The sequence below is a fragment of the Phyllostomus hastatus genome, unplaced genomic scaffold (genome assembly GCF_019186645.2).
Source record: "Phyllostomus hastatus isolate PE091 unplaced genomic scaffold, TTU_PhHast_1.1 phas_contig_1, whole genome shotgun sequence".
Classification (NCBI taxonomy): Eukaryota; Metazoa; Chordata; class Mammalia; order Chiroptera; family Phyllostomidae; genus Phyllostomus; species Phyllostomus hastatus.
In genome coordinates, this window is record NW_025333498.1 from 11,067,313 (window position 1) to 11,089,576 (window position 22,264).

Consider the following 22,264-nt stretch of genomic DNA (forward strand, 5'->3'; position numbering starts at 1 on the left):
AAGAGAGAAACAAGGATGAGGGAGGGCACATGGCCTCAGAAAGCTAGCAAGACCATCAGACCCACTTGCAGCTCCAGATCTACCTGGACTCTTTCTTAGATACCTGCACAATGGCCCACCACAGCCTTACAAACATCTTTTTTTTAAATTGAATTCAGCTTTAATGAGTTTTCATTGTAAAGACACACTTACCTCCTATCTGGTTGTGAAGGAAAAGGAAAACAATAATGATATAAACCATCTTCAGATATGCTAAAGCAACAAATCATATAACAGAGATCACTCATTAACTGTCTCCGGAATAATCCAGGCTCACATTTCTCTCCCTAGCCTTAATGAAGCAGAGGCTGGGCACATATAAATTTAAGTTGCAAATCATTTATTCTTGGAAGTTAAATACCCCAAAATGAAACTGATGAAGGAAGGAGAAATACTCAGGAAAATAATGGCACTGGTGTGGTGGATGTATATACTGCTTTGCAGCTCCCCACAATTCCCCCATTTTACGAAACAGAATGGTGAAGAAAACTTAAGAATGTAACAGATATACTAATTCAGATGAGAATTTAGAAGTAAAGTAAGAGATTATTTTCTTCTCAAATAAAGCAGAAATATAAAGCTGATAGTAATAAGATGGAACCACAGAATCTTAACCCTGTAAATGGCTTTGCCTATTTCTCTGTGAACTCCGCATTGAGATTCTTTCCATCAGCCACACTCTTACATTGTCCGTATGGTCACCTTGGGCCTTGAAGGACGTCAGTAAATACAGCACCCTCAGGAAAGCATGAGAGCGCATAGACATACCGCCAAGAGAAGAGATAAAGTCACCAGCATGGGACGGAACAGACTCTAGGTTTCAGAACATTGAATTTTATGATTAAAAAGGTCCGGTTGCTAATAAAATTCAGTGATTATGACATGATTTCCCCAACCATATTTAAGGTAACACCAAGGTTATCCAAATCAAGTATTTTAGTGAATTCACAAAGACCGGAAGGCATTTCTAGATTTCCTAGCTGTAAGAGTTCTAAAATAAAACTATCACACTCAGCTCAACAGAACAGTATAGCAAAAACACTTACTGCTGGTGACATTCCAGAGAACAGTTAACATTACTTTATGGCCTTTGGTAACGAGAGTGGACAGCAGTGTAACAATACATAATAAGGTGAGTTTAGTTTTATGTCCTGAGAACAATCTGCTTTACTTTTATGGTTCAATTCTTTAAACTGTTTCTGTTTTAAGTAATTACAAATGATAGCTGGTAAGTGACAGTTATAACCACTGTAGCAAATAGGCTTTGTTGTAGCATTGTAGTCTACCCCTGAGAACTATTTCTTAGCCTTCTGGAGAGTTTAGTGTGAGGATGCCACATGAAACAAGTGCTTTCTGACTAACGCTAGACTTGTAAGGATCTCCCTGGAGCAAGACCAGCTCAAGTCTGCATCTGGTGGTGCTTTCCTCAGGGTAGTACACCTGACACTTGTGACGCTTGACTTGCTATTAGGAGATACAAGAAAAAATGTATTTTGTTTTAACGGTTACATTTTAATTTGGAAATTATTAAAATAAGTATAAAAACACATTGAACTGATGATCTCATGGATGCTATTGCCTTAGACGAGTTTGTTAAAAAGCTCGCATAAAGAAAAATATTAAATACTGAGGGGTATGTGGTAGAAAAGGCAAAACCTTTGATGTTGGAGTTTGCATGACTGTGTACCTAGCCTTCCAAATGACTCCAGTGGTTCTCAGCTCCTGATGCCTGTGCCCTTGTAAAATCCCCCTGCCACACACACACCAAATAGGACTGATGTGCAACCAGTAGGCTCTTGTAACCAATAGGATATTGTGGAAATGAAAGAGGTGTGGCTTCCAAAGTTAGAGCAAGCCATTGAAGCTTCACTTTGACCTTTGATCATTGGTTCTGAGGGGAGTCAACTGCCCTGCCATGAAATGTAGCCCTATGGAGAGTCCCCTTTGCTGAATAACTGAGGCCTCCTGCTAACGGCCAGCAGAGAACCAAGGCTCCTTGTCTACAGCCAGGTGAGTGAGCTGACATCTTGGCTGCAACCTCACAGGACATCTGGAGCCAGAACCATCTCTGCTAGCCACTCTTGAATTTCTGACCCACAGAAACTGTGTCAGATAAAACACGCTTATTGTTACGATGCTAAATTTGGGGGTCATTTGTTAAGTGGCAATATGTAACTAATAACAGATAAAAAGCACCATGACCAAGACTGGAAACCAGTGGCACAGAATCCCATTTACCATTCTTCATACGCAGCTCTGTTTTTCTCCTCTTTCCTGAAATTCCTGTTACACAGAGCCCAACCGAGATCTAACCCAGTGTACCTGCTGCTGCTACTTCCTGCTGAGCCTGCACATGACACCTTCTATCTGACAGTGTTCACTATCACTCATGCCTCTGACAACGAGAGGGTTGTAGGCTTTTCGTGGATGTACACTGTGTAGCCAAGAGAAATACAGAGCCTGCCGGCATCAGTCCAAGAGATGTGATCTGAAGTTCTGAATCCCCAATGTTAAATGACTTGACATTTTTCTTGTTCTCTTTCTGCTTCTGAAAGGATCTCAAAGCAGATCCTCATATGTGATTTTATAGTTTTCCTGGGCCTCTAACTGGGTCCATTGTAAATTCAGAGTTATTGTTACAGTTGTTACTTAATGGTATTTTTTAAACCCTTATCTGAAGACATGCTTATTGATTTTACAGAGGGGGTAAGGGAGGGAGAGACAGGGAGAGAAGCATTGACCAGCCGCCTCTTGCACACACCCTGATCAGAGACAGAACCAGCAACCTTCTGGTCTACAGGACTACACTCCAACCAACTGAGCCATACTGCCCAGGCCTCAATGCTATTTTTATAACAACTTAAAAATATACATTAAATGTTTTCTTATTAATTAGCTTTCTCCTTCTGTCAGCAGAAGCCAGATGCTATAACAAGTTCCCTGACACATTGGTCCCGGTTCTTACCTTCACTCAGAAGACTTGTTGAGAAGGTTCTCATGATGCTGTTGTGTCCTTGGATTAGGGGGCAAAGAGCTAGTGAAAAAAGAGGGGACAGAGTAAGAGGAATTCAGCCCCTTTTCTATATTTACTCACATATTCTCACTGACCTTTTTACTTCCCAATTATTTCCTCATCGTCAACGGAAGTTTCTTATTAGGTTTTGCATTTGTATGTTGAAAATTAGTTTGGTATCCACTGTGTTCTGCTGTGTCAGTATTTCCTTAATTACACCCCACTGCTGGCTGTCTCCCAGATGACTGCTAAAATTATATGCCATGGGATTTAACTACAGACCAGACACAGTGTTTTTTAATCTTCACTAGAATTCCTTCCAAATAGCTAAGGAGCTAATCATCCCAGCTCTACTTTCCTTTGTCTCTAGTCAGGGCCTTTTCAAGTACTTCTCTTTCAACAGAAGTTGTTTTACCTTTTAAAATTTCCAGCTGCTTTTGGTTCATGGTTTTGGGGGAAAGGAACCGGGCCTGCATTGCTCCATAATCCCATCAGAAGAGTCTCCAGGAGCCAGTCTCACTAATACTTGGCAGGATGTTCTGACCTATAGACACATTACTTGCCACATAGGTGCACTGAAACACGATTTTGTGGATATCTAATTCCCACACTATCATTTCTTGGTTCCAGCTCAGGAATCATATTTTCAGTGCCCACTTTGCAAACTAGACAGAAGCAAACCTTGGCAGAGATGTAAATTAAATACACCAAGAAGGCTAACTTCTAGTTCTGGTTCTAAATCTCTAACCATGATCTGGGTGAGTCTCATCTCTTTCCAGGTGCCAGTCATTTCGTTTGTAAAACAGTAAGGTTCCAGCAAATGATTCAAGATCACTCCCAGCTCTACAGACCTACAGCCTCTGGAACAGGGATGGCAGCTTAAGACACCCTCCACGCTTCCTATGGAATCATGTTCTCTCAGCCACTTCGCCTTGTTCTTGCTCATTGGCTCATTTATTGTCAGTGGCCATCTTTGCACTGTTCCTTTTTTTGGATTCCCCATCCTGTATTTCTCCCCCTAAAGCCTTTACAATGGCAAGATGGCATGATAGAGAGAGAGAGACTGGCTACCTCTTGTTATGAACAATACCCTTCTAGAGTGCTTGGAATAGACCTATAAAAGGCCTTCTAGGAAAGTGTCACCCAGTCCTTCTTTATGTGCTTATCTTTTTTTTTCTGGAAAGTTCTCTTTTAATTATTTAGTTGCTAACGACAAATGAGCCCCCATATAAACAGTCACATTCCCTGCTTCAGCCCCAGCACCCAAGCTGTTGTTGGACCAAATAATACTTGTAGTTGTTTGTGTCAACTTACATGCTCAATATAATAAGTTAATTAATTAAAACAGAATGCCTTTCAAGGAAATCTGTGTTTTGAAGAGTATGCCTCCAAAGACATCAGAACGATTTAGAAATAGCAGCGATTCAGAAAACACTTAATGTAGTCACATTAAATTGTCCTCAGTGTGATAGAAGGCAGAAAATCAGAAAGAAAAAATTCCTAGACGAAGGAGTATCTAATAAACCTCTAAATAGCTTGCAGCTGTGTGGCATGTGGTACGACTGGATAAACAACTTAACCAGCACATTTGGTTGGAGAATTCTGGCTATAATTGTACTTCACATTTCTTTCTGTGGTCAGACACAAGGTACAAATCTTAGGAGTGCTTCTGAATGACCAGGACATTTTAGATTATGGACATTCCTCATTAATTTGAGGTCTATAAATATAGACTTTACAAATCTAAAACTGATTTAGTTTTTCAAGTAGGACTGGTTTCTGAGAATAAATATTAAGTGAAATGAAGGAAATATAAACTAAATTTTAAAAAATTAAAATTTATGACTTAAGGTCTGGTTGTACTTTGTAATTTGGTTTAAAGGAAAGAATGGACTCTTCAACTTTATTAATTAAATTATGTTTGTGTGTTTGAATGGTGCTTTGAAAGTACATTTTTTATTTATTAACTAAACAGCCCTTCGAGGCCATTATGCAAGAGACTATAAATTTAAAAGATTAACAGGATTGATATAAACTCAATTATTTGCACTTCTTTTATATACACCTAAAATATAAAGGCATGACTCACTTAAAAATTATATTTCTGGAAAGTTTTGCAATTCCAGACAAAAAAAGAATTATCCTGAAGTACTTAATTTATAGAACTGATATGTCAAAGTGAAATTGTTCTGAGGCTTGCTGTTCCCTGGTAAGTGAGTGGAAGTCACTGCCTGACACTGCTGTCAGCACAGGGACACTGCTGAAACAAAGTTTCTGTTTTTATAACTAAAATTTTAATGTGGAGACTATTATAAGCAGGAGTTTAGAAATGTATTTTCATGTTTCTCCTAGTTCTTTATTTAAAAAGTTACATATATTTTTAATTTCATGGGGTTGTCAGGTAACATACTTTTTGATGAATATGAAAGGAATTTCATAAATAAGTGGTTGAACAAATAAAATCTGAAAATCTAAGTAATGTTAGTGAAAGTCAGTGACAGATATAACCAATGTAATTTCTATATAATACTCTAAATACAGAAGATAACCTCAAATCCCTATGTGACACAAGACATAGTTCCCTTACCACAAAAATTGTAGCTTCCAGGTTTTTCTCTTCTAAGGAAAATAATGTCCAACAATTGGGAATTGCTTGAATAAACTGTGATTCAACCACATAATGGAATACTATTCAACTATTTGAGATATGTAGTAAATCTGTGTTTGATGTAGCAGTTCTTCAATTTATGTCGTTTGGTAAAAAAACAACAATGACTCAGATTTCAAATATTTTACATATAGAATTCTATTTTGGAGGAAAATTTTTGTCTTTACGCATAGCAAATTTTTGAAAAATATACATCAAAATTGTATAATAGATATCCTTCATAATCAAATAAAACAAGCTATTTCTATTTCAGAAATTATAAACAAAAACCTCAAGGCACTTATAACATCTCATTTAATAGTCACAGATGTTGTGATATACAATTAGGGCTTTTGTTTTTAAAGAGATGAGGTACACATATCATAATGTGAAAAATTTCAAGATACTGTCTTTGTCTTTCCAATCCTCCTACATCCCCTTTCATGCTCCTGACCAAACTGACAAGTACCCTTCTTGCTCTTAAGGAATGTATAGGGAAACAGGAATGATACTTTATTTGAATGGATGTACATAGATACTACCCTGAAAATAAATGTCATTATATCATTGCACACCAACAAGACCCTGGATAATATTATAATGCATATTTTTATGAATGGAGAAAATGTCTCAAAAACTCTAACTACCTTCTCCATTATCAGTCAAAATTATCTGAAAACTAGAAATGCAAACTCAAAAATCTATGATCTTTGCAGTGTACTAGGAAGCACTGCAAAGCATTTCAAATTGCTATCATACTTTACTAGGTATCATGCAAATTCATGCAATATGCCAGAATTATATAGGCATATTGCTCTAGACATTATAGTCTATATAAACTAATACACATTTACTTCATTTAAACAGCGTTATAAAGGTAAAAAATAATGAATATTGTACATTGAATTTTACAAATAGATTACTATTAAATGAGACAGTAAAAAAGCTGTAAGTTAAAGTGTTCATTTTAAATCTGTTCTAATTATGTACCAAGATAATTCATTTATTTAGAAGACTGTATCTATGCTGTTAGTTAAATATATTCTACTTACTTTCTTTGGTCTAAAATATTGACCAGAATGGGGTTTATTTCAAACCTTGATAGTATAGGACTTGGCCAAGCCATAATCATGAATTCAGAAAAATTTGTCTTCAGAACCCATTCATTTTCCTTTAGCCTTCAAATTTTATTTCCTAGACATAGGGATGTATATCTACTTCCTCCACAGGAAGGTTGGTTCTGACCATGAAATTATCATTAAAGTATATCACTTGGCAGTTCTATATCATTGGCCCAGATGTCATTACAAATTTTGACAATTTAAAATTAGTTATCCTGTCTTAATAGTGTTTGATTTTCCATCATGTTGCTTCAGGATATTGCATGGAAATAAGCCACTGAAACATTTCATAAACACCCTGGTAACATTTTACAAAATATTTTCTACTTTTAACATAAATTACATGGAGGTGTGTCATTAATTAGGAAAATGTCTAAGTAATTATCAGCAATAGTTCACATTCCATATACAGGAGGAAGCTGAAGCACAAACATCATTACTCAAGGATCAAAAGCTAAAAAGTAACAGACCCAGAATTAGAAATTAGATTTCCTAAATCTTCACCTACTTCTTCCTTCCCCTGGCTTCATTTCCACCCTATGGCAATGCTGCATCTGCTCAGTTGGGCCAGAGAAGACAAGTGGCTACAATTAGTCCTCCAGGGTAGGTTGTCTGCTGTCTGTGGGATGCTCAGAACACAGCAGTTGCTGAATCCACTCTAATTAACAAGACAGTTCTAAATGTGTACTAAGGATGTGCCTCATGCTATAGGTTGTATCCAAAGCCATTGTTTAATTGAGTGGTTATGGCAATCTTTCTAAATCATTGCAAATTATTAAGCAGCCTGTGGTACAATTGGGACCAGAAAGGCTCAGGTGTAGTAAATGATTTTCCTTTGAGAGAGTCATTTCTTCATATTATGGGAGTAATTCATTAGGGAAATAAGAGAAATTTCATTTGTAGCAATGAAGCATATCGAAAAAAATCTCTTATACATAAAATCCTTTGCTTCTTGTCTGAATCAAAGCAGAAACCAAAGATTCATTTCCCCAAAAGTTATCAAAACTATGTAAATTCATTTTTAAAAATTGTTCTTTGAGTCATTATTTATATTGTGACAGAAAAACAGCAATTATTTTCCATGAAGCACTTTAAATTTCAATTTGCAGTGTATTTATTAATTCAAACTTCATCCTTAAATAAAATACAAAAAAAGGAATAAGCCAATTTAAAAAACTGAAAGGAAAACTTAGAAAATATGCTATTATTGGTGTTTAGAGAAATATAAGACAAAAGGTTTAAAATCCAGGCAATTCATGAAACAGAAGCATTAAAAAAGTAAATAAGATATCAGGAATAAGTCTGTAGTTACTGAACTACAGTAATAAGCCACAGATGAGAACATCAAGAATTTAGGGTTACCTTGCTCTAGTTGTCCTGCGAGCCTCATGGCTTGAATAAAACTGATGACAGCCTCCCTTTCCTTCCTTTTCCTACACTTCAAGCCCACATACATCATGTCAGTCATATTTTAGTTTGTATACATAATTTTGAAGCATGGTATTTTTTGCTGTACATTAGTTCATTGATACTTTTTTCTGAGTAATGATTATAAATGATTATCCCCCAAATTCCAGCTGCATACTTTTGGTTATTCTATTACTTCAGGAAATAACTCCCTCCCTCCCTCCCTCCCTCCTTCCTTCCTTCCTTCCTTCCTTCTTGTATTTTTTCCAGTACCATCCATTCCCATCCCCCCCACAATTGCCACACTGTTGTCCATGAGTCCTTTTTCATTTTTGCTCAACCCTTCATCCTGTAATGTACCCCCCACCCATAGCTGTCATCCTGCTGTCTATGAGTCGGTCTCTATTTAGCTTGTTAGTTCAGTTTGTTCATTAGATTCCACATATGAGTGAAATCATGTGGTATTTGTTAATGTTAGTGAATAAATTTCATTCAAAAGCATTGTTTGTTAAAATCTATTGTGTAAGAAGTGGTATGAAAATATAGTACAATTTAAAGGGATCTCAGAATGGACAGTAATTTAAATCTCCAAAAGAAGAAAGACCAAAAATTTACATTTTCCATGCCTATATTTTAAAAAAGTAACATCTAACATCTGGGAGTCATGATTAGGCATTAAACTGAGGCAAACACATGTCAAGAATCTCACAGGAATTTCATTACTCAGATTTGCTATTACATCATTTCAATTGGAATCCTTTACTTCTCCATTTTGTAATAATATCTCTTCAAGAACCTGCCCATGGGTGAAAATACGACCTAGAATTTGCATCACTCTGAAAAAACAGATGCAGAAAGGGGCACGTGCCTGCGAGGCTCTCTGCGCATCACCCACATGAAATGCACTAGGCAAGGAGAAAGTAGGTTGTTTTAAAACGTGCAAGTCTCATTTTTTCTTTAAATATAGATTTTCCTGAAAAATCTTTCAGAGCTGAAAACAATTAATTATGGCCTAAGTCTTGGAAAATGTTCTGAAGACTGGACAATGTAGTTTAGTACTTAATGTAAAACTGTGAAATGTGACATGAAATACATAACTCATACAAATATAGAACAAGCACATGTCTAATTTTTATTGAACTCACTAATGAGGGAACTAGCAAGGCAATAAAATTGGTTCAAAGAGTATTTGAAGATCTGAACATTTCTAAAAAATGAGGAAAGAAAGTCAGAATAAGATTACTGGGCAAGACATAAAACAACATAATATTCTGTAATCAATAAAACTATAACATTTGTGGCTAACTTTCCTACCAGGAAAAACTCATTTGTATATCTACTAAATGAAAATCTATAAATTAACATGAAACTTCATAGTCTGGGCCTTAATCAGTAGTTAACCATCAAATAAATGAAGCTTCATGAATTTTTGAGTGGTCCTGTGGACAACACTCCAATATAACATTGAAAGAACCTTTGTCTTATGAGTTTTGGATAATTTTTCTTAACAATATATTTTGTCTTACAAGTTTTGGACACTTTTTCTTAACAATATTTAGAATGATGATATTCGGGGTCTAGCAGAGTCTATAAAGATGATGTTTATCAGAGAAAACAGACCTATAGTCACTTGTTAATTTACACTTGTTAACCGCTTGAGTTGTTTTGTGTTTTATAAGAAAAGAAACCTATAAAATTGCTCTAAGGCAATTCAACTGAAGACATTCTACTTTTGAAATAAAAGTGTTTAAAGGCTCTGAATCATAAAAAAATCTTAGTATGTTTAGAAGGCAGCGAAGGCTTCAATGTGAGCAGAGTTTAGACTGCATGTATAATTTAGGAAGCTGGGCTAGAATTGTAGAGGTTATGCAGGGGTTGTAATAAAGAATGTGGACCCTTTCCTGAAGGCAATAGAGAGCCTAAGAAGGTTCACAAAGCAAAAGTGAAACCATCATCCTGGTTTTAAGGAAGATTCTGGTAAGTTCTTTTCACATACAACATATTTTATTGACTTTTTAATATTTATCTTTTCTCTAGTTTCTCTGTGGCATTGATAACATGGCTTTAGTTGTATAAAATGGTGTGTTGAGGATTGCTATACCCAATGTGTTTGTTGTCTTTTCATTTTCTTGATGGTCTCTTTAAAAGAAGAAATATTTTCAATATTGAATCCTGATTTGTTGATTTATTCTTTGGTTGCCTGTGCATTAGGTGTCATATCTAAGAAAATATTCACTCATCCAAGTTCATGAAGCTTTATACCTATGTTTGATTCTAAGAGTCTTATAGTTGTAGAAATTGTATTTATGACTTATTTTAATTTTTTATATAATATGTAGAAGGGGTCTCATTTCTGTTTTTTTGCTAGTGGATATCTAGTTGCTGTAGCACAATTTGCTGAAAGACTATATGTATTGAATTGTTATAGTATCCTTGTCAAAAATCAATTCACCATAATATAAGGTTCATATTTGGGCTTTCATTTCTATTCCATTGATCTGTGTGTATATCCTCATGCCAGTCCCACAAAGTCTAGATTAATCTAGCTTTTTGATAAATTATAGAATGAAAACATGTGGGCTTTCCTTTTGTTTTTCTTTAAAAGATGTTTTCAGCTACTCTCAGTGCCTTATACATCCATATGAATTTTAGCACTATCTTGTCAACTTCTGCAAAAAAAAGGCACTTGGTATTTTAATAGGAACTATATTAAATCTGTGGGTCAATGTAGGGAATATTATCATTTTAACAATATTAAGTCTTATAATCTATTAATACAGGAAATATTTTTATTTCTTTAAGCCTTTTCAAATTTCATTCAGTTATGTTTTATAGTTTTTAGTTTACAAATCTTACACTTCTTTTGTCAAATTTATTTCCAAGTATTTTATTTTTGATGCTATATTAAATGCAATTATTTTAATTTTTTTCTTCTTTATTGATTTCATTGGAGTGACATTGGTTAATAAAGTTATTGACCAATGGGTTTCAGGTGTACAATTCCATAATCCATAATCTGTATATTGTATTATGTGTTCACCACTCCAAGTCACGTCTCCTTCCATCACCATTTATCCCCTTTGACCCTCTTCTACCTCCTACCACCTTTCTTTCCCTCTGGTAATCACCATACTGTTGCCTGTGTCCATGAGGTTTTTTGTTTGTTTGTTTAATTTTGAGATTGTTTGTTAGTATAAGACACAGAATTATTTTTTTGTATATTGATCTTTTATACTACAATATGGCTGAACTTGTTTATTAACTTTAATAGTTTTTTACTGGACTTCTTGAGGTTTCATATGTACAAGATTACATTACCTGAAAATGAAAGAATTTTGTTTTTTTCCTTTCTAATATGGATGCCATATTTTTCTTATTCTTGTCTAATTGCCCTTGCTAGAACCTCAGAAATAATGGTGAATAGAAGTGGTGAGAACAGACATCCTTATCTTGCTTCTGATCCTAGGAAGAAAACCATCAAGTATGATGTTAGCTATGAGATTTTTGTGTATGTGCTTTATCAGGTTGAAGTTCTCTTCCATGTTTAGTTTGTTGGATCTTTTTATTGGGAAAGAATATTGGATTTTGTGAAATGCTTTGCCTGTGTTTCTTGAGATAATTATGTTATTTTTGCCTCTTATTCCATTAACATGATGTACCACATGCATTGATTTTTAGGTGTTAAACTAACCTAGATTTTTGGGACAAACCCCAGTTTTTCTTAACATTGTTATGTTGTTAGATCTGATTTAATAGTATTTTGTTAATGATATTTTTTGGTGTATATTCCTAAAGAATATTGGTCTGTAGTCTTTTCTTTTATTGTCCTTGGTTTTGGTATCATGGCAATACTGATATTGTACAATGAGTTTTGCTGTATTCCTTCCTCTTTTTGTAAAATCATTTGCAATGAATTGGTATTACTCCTTCTTTAATGTTCTATAGCTTTCACCAGTGATGTGATCTTGTCCTATGCTTTCTTTGTGAGATTTTTTTATTACTAATTCAATCTCTTTACTTGTTATAGATATATTCAGATACTCTACATCCTTTCTCCAAGTAGAGAATACCAATATAAATATAGATATTATAAGAAAAGAACCAAATGTATATTCTGGTACCAAAAAGTACAACAATTAAAATAAAAGAAATTGACGAGAATGCTCAACAGCAAGTTTGAGCAGGCAGAAGAATCAGTGAACTTAATGATCATTCAATTGAAGTCATCCAGCCTGAGGAACAGAAAAATAATGAACATAACCTCAGAGACCTGTAGAATATTACCAAGCACATCAACATATGTCTAAATAAATGCTAGCAGGACAGGAGAAAGAAAAAAAAAGAATTTTGGAGAAAACATGACTTAAATCTACCCAAGTGTTAAAAACAAAACAAAAACAAAAAATCACTATACATTAAGGAACTCAACAAACTCCAAACAGGATAAAATTAAGAACATACACACCTTAATACATCAAATTTTTCAAAGTCAGAGACAAAAATGAATTCCTTAAGGTGGCAAGGGAGATGTGGTTCATTTCATACAAGAAATACCCGATATGACTAACCTCATTTCTCATTAGAAACTGTGAAGGCCAGAAAGCAGATGAGTGACATATTCAAAATGCTGAAAGAAAAAAAGAGTGCAAGCTAGGAATCTCATATCCAATAAAATTATCCTGCAAAATGAGACATAATTTCCAAACTTCCTTAGTTCTGTAAACGTGCTTTCTTTTTGTTCTTTGAGCATATTTTAAAAAGTTGATTTTAAGTCTTTGTCTAGTTAGTCTAACATCTGAACTTCCTAAGAGAGATTTTTTATTGATTACCTTTTTCACGTTATGGGCCAAATTCCTTCATTCTTTGCATGTCTCATAAATTTCTGTTCAATGCTTGACATTTTAAATAATATAATGTGGCATTGATGAAATCAGAATCTCCCCCTTTCACAGGGTTTATTGCTATTGCTGTTTGTTGTTTTTGAAGTGACTTTTCTGACCTACTTCCATAAAGCCTATATTTTTTGTTATGTTTGGCCACTGAAATGTCTGCTCACATAGGTTAGTGGTCAGCTAATAAGAAGACAGACATTTCTCCCAATGCCTGTAATCAATGAGTCTCCTCACCTTTGACAAAGGGCTCTGTGTGCATGTTGGAGTGTGCCTTCATTATTGAGCCAGGCAGTTGAGAACACTGCCTTAGCTTTCACTTCCAGCTTCTGCAGAATCTTAAGGTCAGCCAATCATGAGAACATAAGGGCTTTTGGGGGTTTTCTTAAGAATGCACACAGCCCTGGGTATGTGCACAGCTTTCTAGAATAACAAGGATAGGTTGAAACTTATCAAAGCCCTATAGACATCTCATCTCCCAACTTTTCCTTTTAAGTTTTTGGTTAGCCTATTATTTGCTCCAGCTGTTATCCACGACTCAGGTTTTGTATAACTGCTTTCTACAAAATCCCCAGAGAAAAGACTTTTCACACTGATGGAGCTCCAAGTCAGGTCAAATAAAGACAACCTTGCAAGAAGTGTCTTCTAGAAAACCACTATACAGATCAAATAATAATATTTCTCTGGGAATGGGACTTAGAAGGAGCTCCAACTGTGTCCTACTCCCTCCAATGCTGCCGGACTACAGGTTTTCACTGTGATTATGAGCTGCTAGTTTTCGTGGCTACCACTAAGCTGGGGTGTGAGAATGAAAACAGGGCAAGCTAAAATGCCACAAAACTTGATGTTCTTACTATGAATCACTTTGTTTTCTTAAATACATACTTCCTGAATTGCTGAGAGCCTTCAGTTAATGTCCAGTTTTAAAAAAGTTGATTCTGATCATTTTTGTCAGTTTTCTGTTTGACAGGTTTTGTTTTGTTTTGTTTTTTGCTGATGTCATCTGATGAGAGATTTTTAAGAGAAAAAGCAGGTAAGGGATAAAGAAGGGTACAAGAAGGTAAAAATACGAGGAAGACAAAACTGGAAATTTTCAAGCAGCCGGAAGTACATGAATGTCACTCCTCCATACAAAAAGTTATAATTGCTTCTTAATCCCAACCCTACTAGCAGAATTTCATGACCTAAATATTTTATCCCGTGTTAAGCTTACAATTTTACAGTTCTCTATTTTTTCTGTGTGTAGACACTCTTCTGGTTAGGCAAGCCACCTGCCCATATTCTACCTTGCTGCTCCACTTTCCATTCGCACCCATGCTGCAGGTCATTGCTTTGGTCTAAGGCACTGCTGGAGACCTGTGCTGGTGCTGCCACTGTGCTGAAGTGGAAGGGAGATAAGGATCTGAGAGATCCTCTGTGACAAGCCAGAGCAGAGACAGATTATGATATGGCCCACATTTGGGTTGGTGATTTCAAATCCCCAAATATTTTTATTTTCCTATAGGGATGGAATAAAATGTTTTCCCAGTTTGTTCAGATGACATACAGGCCAGAATGACCATTAGGATCAGTCAGAAAGGTCAAGTACAGCAATGTTAATCTAGCATTGGTGCTTTATGAATCAGTGAAGTTAGTGACAAGAGAACATTGTGACCAGTATTCTCACTGTGTCTTGGGTACTCTGTCTAAGGGGAAGGTGCCTTGACTGGAAGATTGCAGATGCTGTCTATAGGAATAAGGAGTCAATGAGAAACTGAAAGAAAGCCATTAAGAACTGAAAGAAAGAATAGGTTTAAAGAGTAAGCAGCAAAGTTAAATGTGGTTCAGTAGTTTCTGCATCATTGTTGAATCAGAGACTGATGCCAACTGCAAGCCAAAAGACCTCTCTCGTAGCTGTCTGATTCATACTGTAAGTAGTTATAGTTGTGTTTAAATGATAGTTTTACAAAATGGGATATTAACCCATGTCATTTTGGCTAATTTGGTTGTTTCCAAAGTCCTTAGTTAAAAAAAGAATTACCCTCTTTATAAGAAAGCAGGCGTATCAAAACCTGAGTATCTTTAATTGACCATTGCCACAGTTTAACTAGCTGATCAACAAATCTGCTGCATTAGATTTACTTGGGAATTGTCTATCTTCATTCTATCACATTGATTCTCAATCTTAATAATTTAGATATTGTAGGGAACCACATTTAAATTGTCCTTGTAACTGAGATTTTTCCTATTTTATTGAAAAGTAGGTAAAGATTTAATTGATATCTAACAGGAAGTTCCTCTGATTTCATTGCATAAATATGGCATTTATATGTACACAAGTTGAATCTATTGTAGAAAATACCAATCACTCATTCAGTAGTTTAAATCAAAGATTACAAATTATGTATTCTTTAAAAATACTAAAAATATCAAACACTAAAAATAAATAGAAGCAAATTTCTGCTTTTAAACTCTTATGAAAATGTATTTTTAAGGAAGTATGCAAATTTGAGTACTTTATCAATGAAAATGAACTGTATTAACAGGTATATAGTTTCTGGTTATGGTGATGAAAAAATTTTTGAATTAGATAGTTATCATGGTTATATAACATTGTGACTATTATTACAGCCGCTGCATTGTACATTTAAAAGTAGTAAATGTATGCAAACATCAAATCACTACACTTTACACCTGAAACTAAAATTTAATACTGTATGCCAACTATGCTTTAATTAAGCATAAAAAGTTTTCTTTAAAAAAGAAAATAAACTACATGTAATGTCATGACAACAGAGTTTATTAAGAAGCCAAAATCTAGCAACCTTAAAAAATGATAGGATAAAGATTTGTCTGAAGTCCACATAATTTGACATGCTACTAGATCTTATTTTCCATATACTAGGCAACTGTTCATGAATGAATTTTTTCTTTTTCCTTGAAAAACAGAAAGTTGTCAGAGGCAATATATTAATTGAATTGCATTTTTTCTTGTTTCTGATTAATCTTACAAACTCAAAAAAGGAAAGAGTTGAGATTACTCTTCATGCTAAATTGATAACTTTAAGTCAATGGTATTATTTGAACATGGATTTTAATCTCTGGATGAAGAAACAATAAAATAAACCTTTCACTATCTAATGATGGGAAGCAAATTATCATAGTAGGTCACAGCACTGTATATATTTAGGAAAAATATTCTTAACACAATAAATTAGAAATGTTATTTTTGAGAAACTGTCATGTAGGTATTAACATTTTTTCAATTGTCAATCATTTAAACTACTCCTAAATGCAAATCTGGTCACTTTTCATGAACTTGGCATAGTTGTACAAAACTGAGGCCGTGTCTCTCCTGAATCCTTCAAAAATTCACAAACAGCTGGAAAGTAGGCTGAGATACAACACTAACAAAAAAGTGAGATTTTTAAATTAAATTATTTTGTGTAGAAAACACTATTTTCTACATAATTAATAGCTGTAATGTTATCTGCTACATATCCAAAGTGAGTAGAAAGACAAGTTTCCTTCGAGAGCCCCCAGCCAAAATATCAGTAGATGGCTTGGCCATGTGACATCCTCTGAGGCAGTTCTGAAACTGAGTACACAACTGCCTGTGTAGCTCACCAAAAGGCCAGATGTTGCTACTGGAATATTCCAAAGGTTGGCATCTGGGTCTTGGCAAACCCTGGAGATAGCTTTGGGTCTTGTGCCTATTGCTAAAATGGGAAATAAAAGAAAGTTCCACAGTTGGTAGTCTAAATGATCCTGAAGACATACATGGGAATGAAAAGTAATTCAAAGTAACACAGCTTTTAGTAATTATTGGTTTTTCTTTATTTTTTATAAACATTTTAAATACATGTGGTTTCTTTTTTTTTTAAGATTTTATTTATTTATTTTTAGAGAGGGAAGGGAGGAAGATAGAGAGAGAGAGAGAGAAACATCAATGTGCGGTTGCTGGGGGTTATGGCCTGCAACCCAGGCATGTACCCTGGCTGGGAATCGAACCTGTGACACTGGTTTACAGCCCGCGCTCAATCCACTGAGCTACGCCAGCCAGGGCTTAATTATTGTTTTTTCTATATTAACTAAATATGCTGAGAGAATGTCAGAATGGTTTCAAGGCTCAAGATAAAGATTTTTCTTTGATTTTAAGCATGTTCAAAGTTAACTATCAGCCCACTGAATTGCTTTCCAGTAGCAGAGAATGAACAACACACCTACCAGTAGTAACAAAAACAGAAGGAAGGCAGCCCAGAGTCTTACTCTCAGAGTTCACATACTTTTAGATTGCTTTGAACTATTCTTCTCATTTACATAAAATTTAAGGTTTGAAACCATAATATGGTTGTTGGAATAAAAATGAACTGCTTTATGGATATGATTTTGTAAAGTTGTTTTCTTGCAGATTTATAGGTAGATGCTGTAAAGTAGCATGGTGATAACAAGAACCTTGAACATCCGTACATTGAACTCATTAATTCTATTCTCAGGAATCTGTCCAAAAAATTAGTTAGATATGAACAGAGATTTATTGGTAAGGATGTTCATTGTGGAGGTAAATAGTTAAATACTCATACAAATATCCAATTATAGGGGATGTCACACATAATAAAGTATTCTGCGGCAGTAAAATAAATGTTAAGACTGCTTAATGGAATAGAAAAATGCTATTAAAGAGACAAACTATACAAACAATTGGACCCGAATTGAAATAATCAGGTGTGTACTGGTTTAATACTACAAAACATACAGGGCCCAGCACAAACGTGCCCCCTTTTTATTACAAAATCTTGTGCATGTAATTCTGCAACATAACAGTATCACATTCAAGCACACCATATGATATTTTAGGTGAAATGTTCAAATTTTTGCCCATCTCATGTGAGACTTTCAGATACCCTACCAACCACACTCAATGGCCAGACCCTTTGCCAGACCCTGTATATAAAAGTATTAGCATTGTCATGTCTGAATGGTGGGTTATGGGTAATTTGTATTTGTTCTTCATTAATTATTATTAATAAATATTCTAAAGAACATCCAATAAATGCTTAAAATATTATATAAAAAGGAGTTAAAACAATGTACTTTATTGTTTTAACAATACTTTATTGTTAAAACAATACTTTATTAGAAAATTAGGAGTATTAGAAAATGTACTGGGTTTGAAAAGGCTAAAAATCAAGTGCAACTTCCTTAAATGTGAAATTCTGAAAGTTCTCCAGCTTGGCAATGCTACCGGAGTGCTGGAATTTCTGCTTTACCTTTACTAGGGTTCCAGCAACACATTCAAAGAGGAATCCTGACACTATTGTTCTACTGGAAAGCTACATATAAAAAGGAAAAGAAACATTTATTTTTAAACTAAAATAATTCAGAAGCATATTTAACAATACTGCAGTAAGAAATAATTTAAAAATAGGAAACAAGTTCATAAGTGATCTCTTGTTATAAATTTATTTCAGTTTATTCCAAATGTTACATCACTTACAGTTTTCTTCCCAAGAAATATACCCAGACTCATTCCTCTAATACTTAACACTGAAAGTCACAGCATTCTTACTGGGCTTCCATTTTTTAAAGATCATTAGTATTAGTTATTTATCTCTAGTGCCTCTTAAGTGATGAACAAAATAGAAACAGAGGCATGGATACGGAGAACAGACTGACAGCAGTCCCAGTGGTGGGGGAGTAGGGAATTGGATAAAAGGACGAAGGCATTAACCAAGAAACATACACACACACACACACACACACACACACACACGCAGACAACAGTGTGGTGAGTGGTAACAGCTAGAAGGACGGGGAGGTGTGGAGAATAGATGAAAGAGTGCAAAGAGGGAGAAAATGAGGATGAAAAGAGGCTTTGCTTGGGGTGATGGGCACATGATGTTGTGTGCAGATTTTGCTTTGTTGAGCTGTGCACTGGAAACCTGTATGGTTTTGTGAACCAATGTCACCCCAGTAAATTCACTTAATAATTGAAAAGAAAATATTGTCATATCAATGTATTAGTGTATATATACATATTTCTAAGCATTCCTAGAATTTGAATACTGTAAGCATTTAATATCAGTAGCTCTATATTTTTATACAAATTTCCTGTTTAATCACAAACAAAACCTTTCCTGCTTTTAAGGCCCTCCTGGCAGCTGGCTTAGCATTTTACTTACTTGGGGTTTAATTTTCACTAAATAGATTTCTTTTTAAATTTCAAACAAAATCACTGTAATCTATGTTAGATGCTCATTTAGCAGTATTTCTGAGAGGTAGGCCTGATTTCCAACAGTGGCATCAAGAGGCCACTACATTAAATCAGGTTCTCTCTCTTTCTGAGCATGGCAGTGTGAACACAGCTGGGACCCCGGTCGTCAGTCCAGCCCTCGGCAGAAGCAGTGAATTCAGCCATAACTATAGCTGAGTTTGATCATTCTCCTGATGAAATTACACTGATCTAATTTGCACGCTGTGAAGACATTTGGCACTGGCTGGATCTGAGCCTTGACATCTTCATTGGAACTAAAAGTACACTAAGAACTGACATTACATTTCACATTCTCTTCTGCCAGGCTGTGGCATTTCGTCCTCTTTAAAGGCATTATTTCAAGAACATTTAATTTGGCTTGGATATGCCTGCCATTTTGCTGGGTGGAACATACTGTGCCAGAAAAGCTCAGCTGTAATAAAGTTTGGCACCAACAGCCCACCATATACCTGCACCATCCTGTGCAATTTAATTGGCATTCAGTGGGTTGATAAATGGATTGGCTTAATGAGACAATATACTTGACATATGCAGGGCTCTCCTGAGGACTAGGGTTCATTTTTCCACTTCGCACATCAACATGTTACAGATAGCAACACAGTCACCTCCAGCAGTTGTGTGGCAGCCAATGGCTGCCATCCACTGGGCTGACCAGTAACACTGTCCTCTTCCAAACGTCTCCCTCCTCTCTCCTTCGACACCAAGCAAAGTACGGCTTTTAAATATCATTGTCTTTTGTATTTTCCCAGGCACACGAAAGAAGATAAACCCCATGCTTTACTTATTTATATAAGTCTGTATTTCCCTAGGAGATCAAACAGCCTTGTGGCCTAACCAAATTAGTGTTACCTGCTATAAAACCATAGTAGTCTCATATAATACAAGTATTAATGAATTCCAGGTGTAACTACTGATACATGCAATCATGTAAAGGCGCAAGTGGGTGCCATTTTATCTTCAGAAATGCTGGTTTCAAGAATGAATTAATTAAAACAACAAAGAGACACCATTTTTCACTCCTCAGATTAGCAAAGATTAAAAAGAACCATAATGCTGAGTGTTGGCAAGGGACTGAGGAAATAAGTGCCTCATGGGCTGCGGTGGGATTCTAAATTAATACAACTTCTCTGGAAGGCAATTGGCAAAATGTATCAAAAGCTTTAAAAATGGGCATAGACTTTCACTAAAGCACTTCCACTTCAGAAAATATGTCCCAAGGGAATAAAGATGAACCAAAGATGAATATTCAATGATGATCAACACATTGATTATAACAGGGAAACATTTAAAACAATGCACATGTCTAAAAGATAGATTTCATAAATAAAATAAGGAATACTTACATGCTAGAACACTATGCAGACATTAAAATGCTGTAATAGAAATATGCCATGAAAAATGGTTCTAAGTATTATAAAACACTAGCTTCATTATCAGCCATTTTCTGTGAAAACTTTATATATCAATATATCTATGCTCATATTCAAAAAAGTCAAAGGACAAATATCAAATTAATAATGCTTGCCTTTGGAAGTAGGATTAACTAGAGTTTCTTTTTTCTTTATACTTATCTTAATTTTTAAACAAAATGTATTTAAAGGATTTAATTAAGATAGCATTTTAAGCTCTCAAGTAATTTCTATCTGACAACAGTGTGATTTTTGGAAAGTCTTTTACTGTGCTGTAATTCAAATCATGCCCATATAATTCAATTATTCTCATGGTTCTAGGTTGTTTAAGTATTGAGTTAAATAGCTGTCCAGATAGATCATTCTTGCTAAACAAACAACATTTCTTTCTACTTCCCTCTTCCTAGGATTTCTCATGACACTATGAACAGCTTTAGTAGCAGAAAGCAGCAGATTTTTAAAACACAATTGACATTCAAAAGATATCTGGAGTTTACATCTACTAGTCGTTGTCCTTATTCAATAAAACTGGCTTTGTCTATTCTGTTTTGTTTGTTTTACAATGCTAAAGATTTTTTAAAAGATAGAAAATATAAGGATATGGACATGAAAAGCTTATTTATTTAGGTTTTCTAAGGCCCCATGGGAACCACACTGTGCCCAGCAATAGGGAAATTAGGGTACCTGCCTTCAAAACTGCCCAGGCAAATAGAAAAGCAAAGATAATTGGGATAGAATGATAGTGCTTTAAAATGGAGATCAGCTTAGGAAAGCCAAAGTGCTGTATAATGACTGACTGTAGAGCTTGATCAGCTTTCCAACCCAGACAGGACGAGATGCCACATGAACAGCATCCAGGGCAGCAGTACTGATCACAGCTTAGTGCTCCTCCGTGCCCCTACACTACCTGCTTCTGGCTGCCTTCTTGCCGCTGAGGTGGGGCAGGCACCCATGAGCCACTGCCCCTTATGTCAACTGGGGGCTCTCCATTCTGCTCCAAAGGAAGTTCCAAGATGCAAATAAGCCCAAGGAAATGAAAAAATGAAACGGTGTGTGACAGTTTCTAATTACTGCATAAAAACAACATATGGAAACTTCATTGTCCATTTCATCTCTCAACATGTACCATCAAGTCCCACTTCTTTTACTCAAATCACTCTCTGGAGCATTTGGATCTGATTTACTTTAAAAAGAAGGTATTTAATTTTTTTCTGATGGATATAATATGTTTTATTTTAAACATCTTGATCATTGGAAGGTTTTTATAACTTTACTCTATTTTCCATTTGAGTTTTCTAACTGTACATTAGTTAGTCAATTCTATTCCCTAGGGTTGTTCACAACCTGGATTGAAGTTGTTCATTCTTCAAAAGTTTAAATTAGCTATCCCTAAGTACCTTTTATGAATGCTTGAATGAATCCCTAATCACTTATTCGAGGAGGCAGAAGGATTGATTCAGCACTTGTAGTTTGCTTAAATGTTCTA

The 22,264-nt window shown here is 35.2% G+C and overlaps 1 long non-coding RNA gene across 8 annotated transcripts in view; it reads right to left on the reverse strand.

Annotated features, from left to right (window-relative positions):
* The window catches only part of LOC123807250, a 269,462-nt gene that overhangs the window by 28,631 nt on the left and 218,567 nt on the right, over window positions 1-22,264 (reverse strand). For 5 of the 8 annotated variants that reach the window (XR_006783630.1, XR_006783650.1, XR_006783620.1 and 2 more), the window contains one exon: window positions 3,005-3,073. This is a non-coding gene — a long non-coding RNA (uncharacterized LOC123807250). Of the gene's footprint in view, window positions 1-3,004; window positions 3,074-12,795; window positions 12,855-22,264 lie in introns of all 8 variants that reach the window. The other 3 variants (XR_006783626.1, XR_006783623.1, XR_006783644.1) reach the window with 1 other exon arrangement.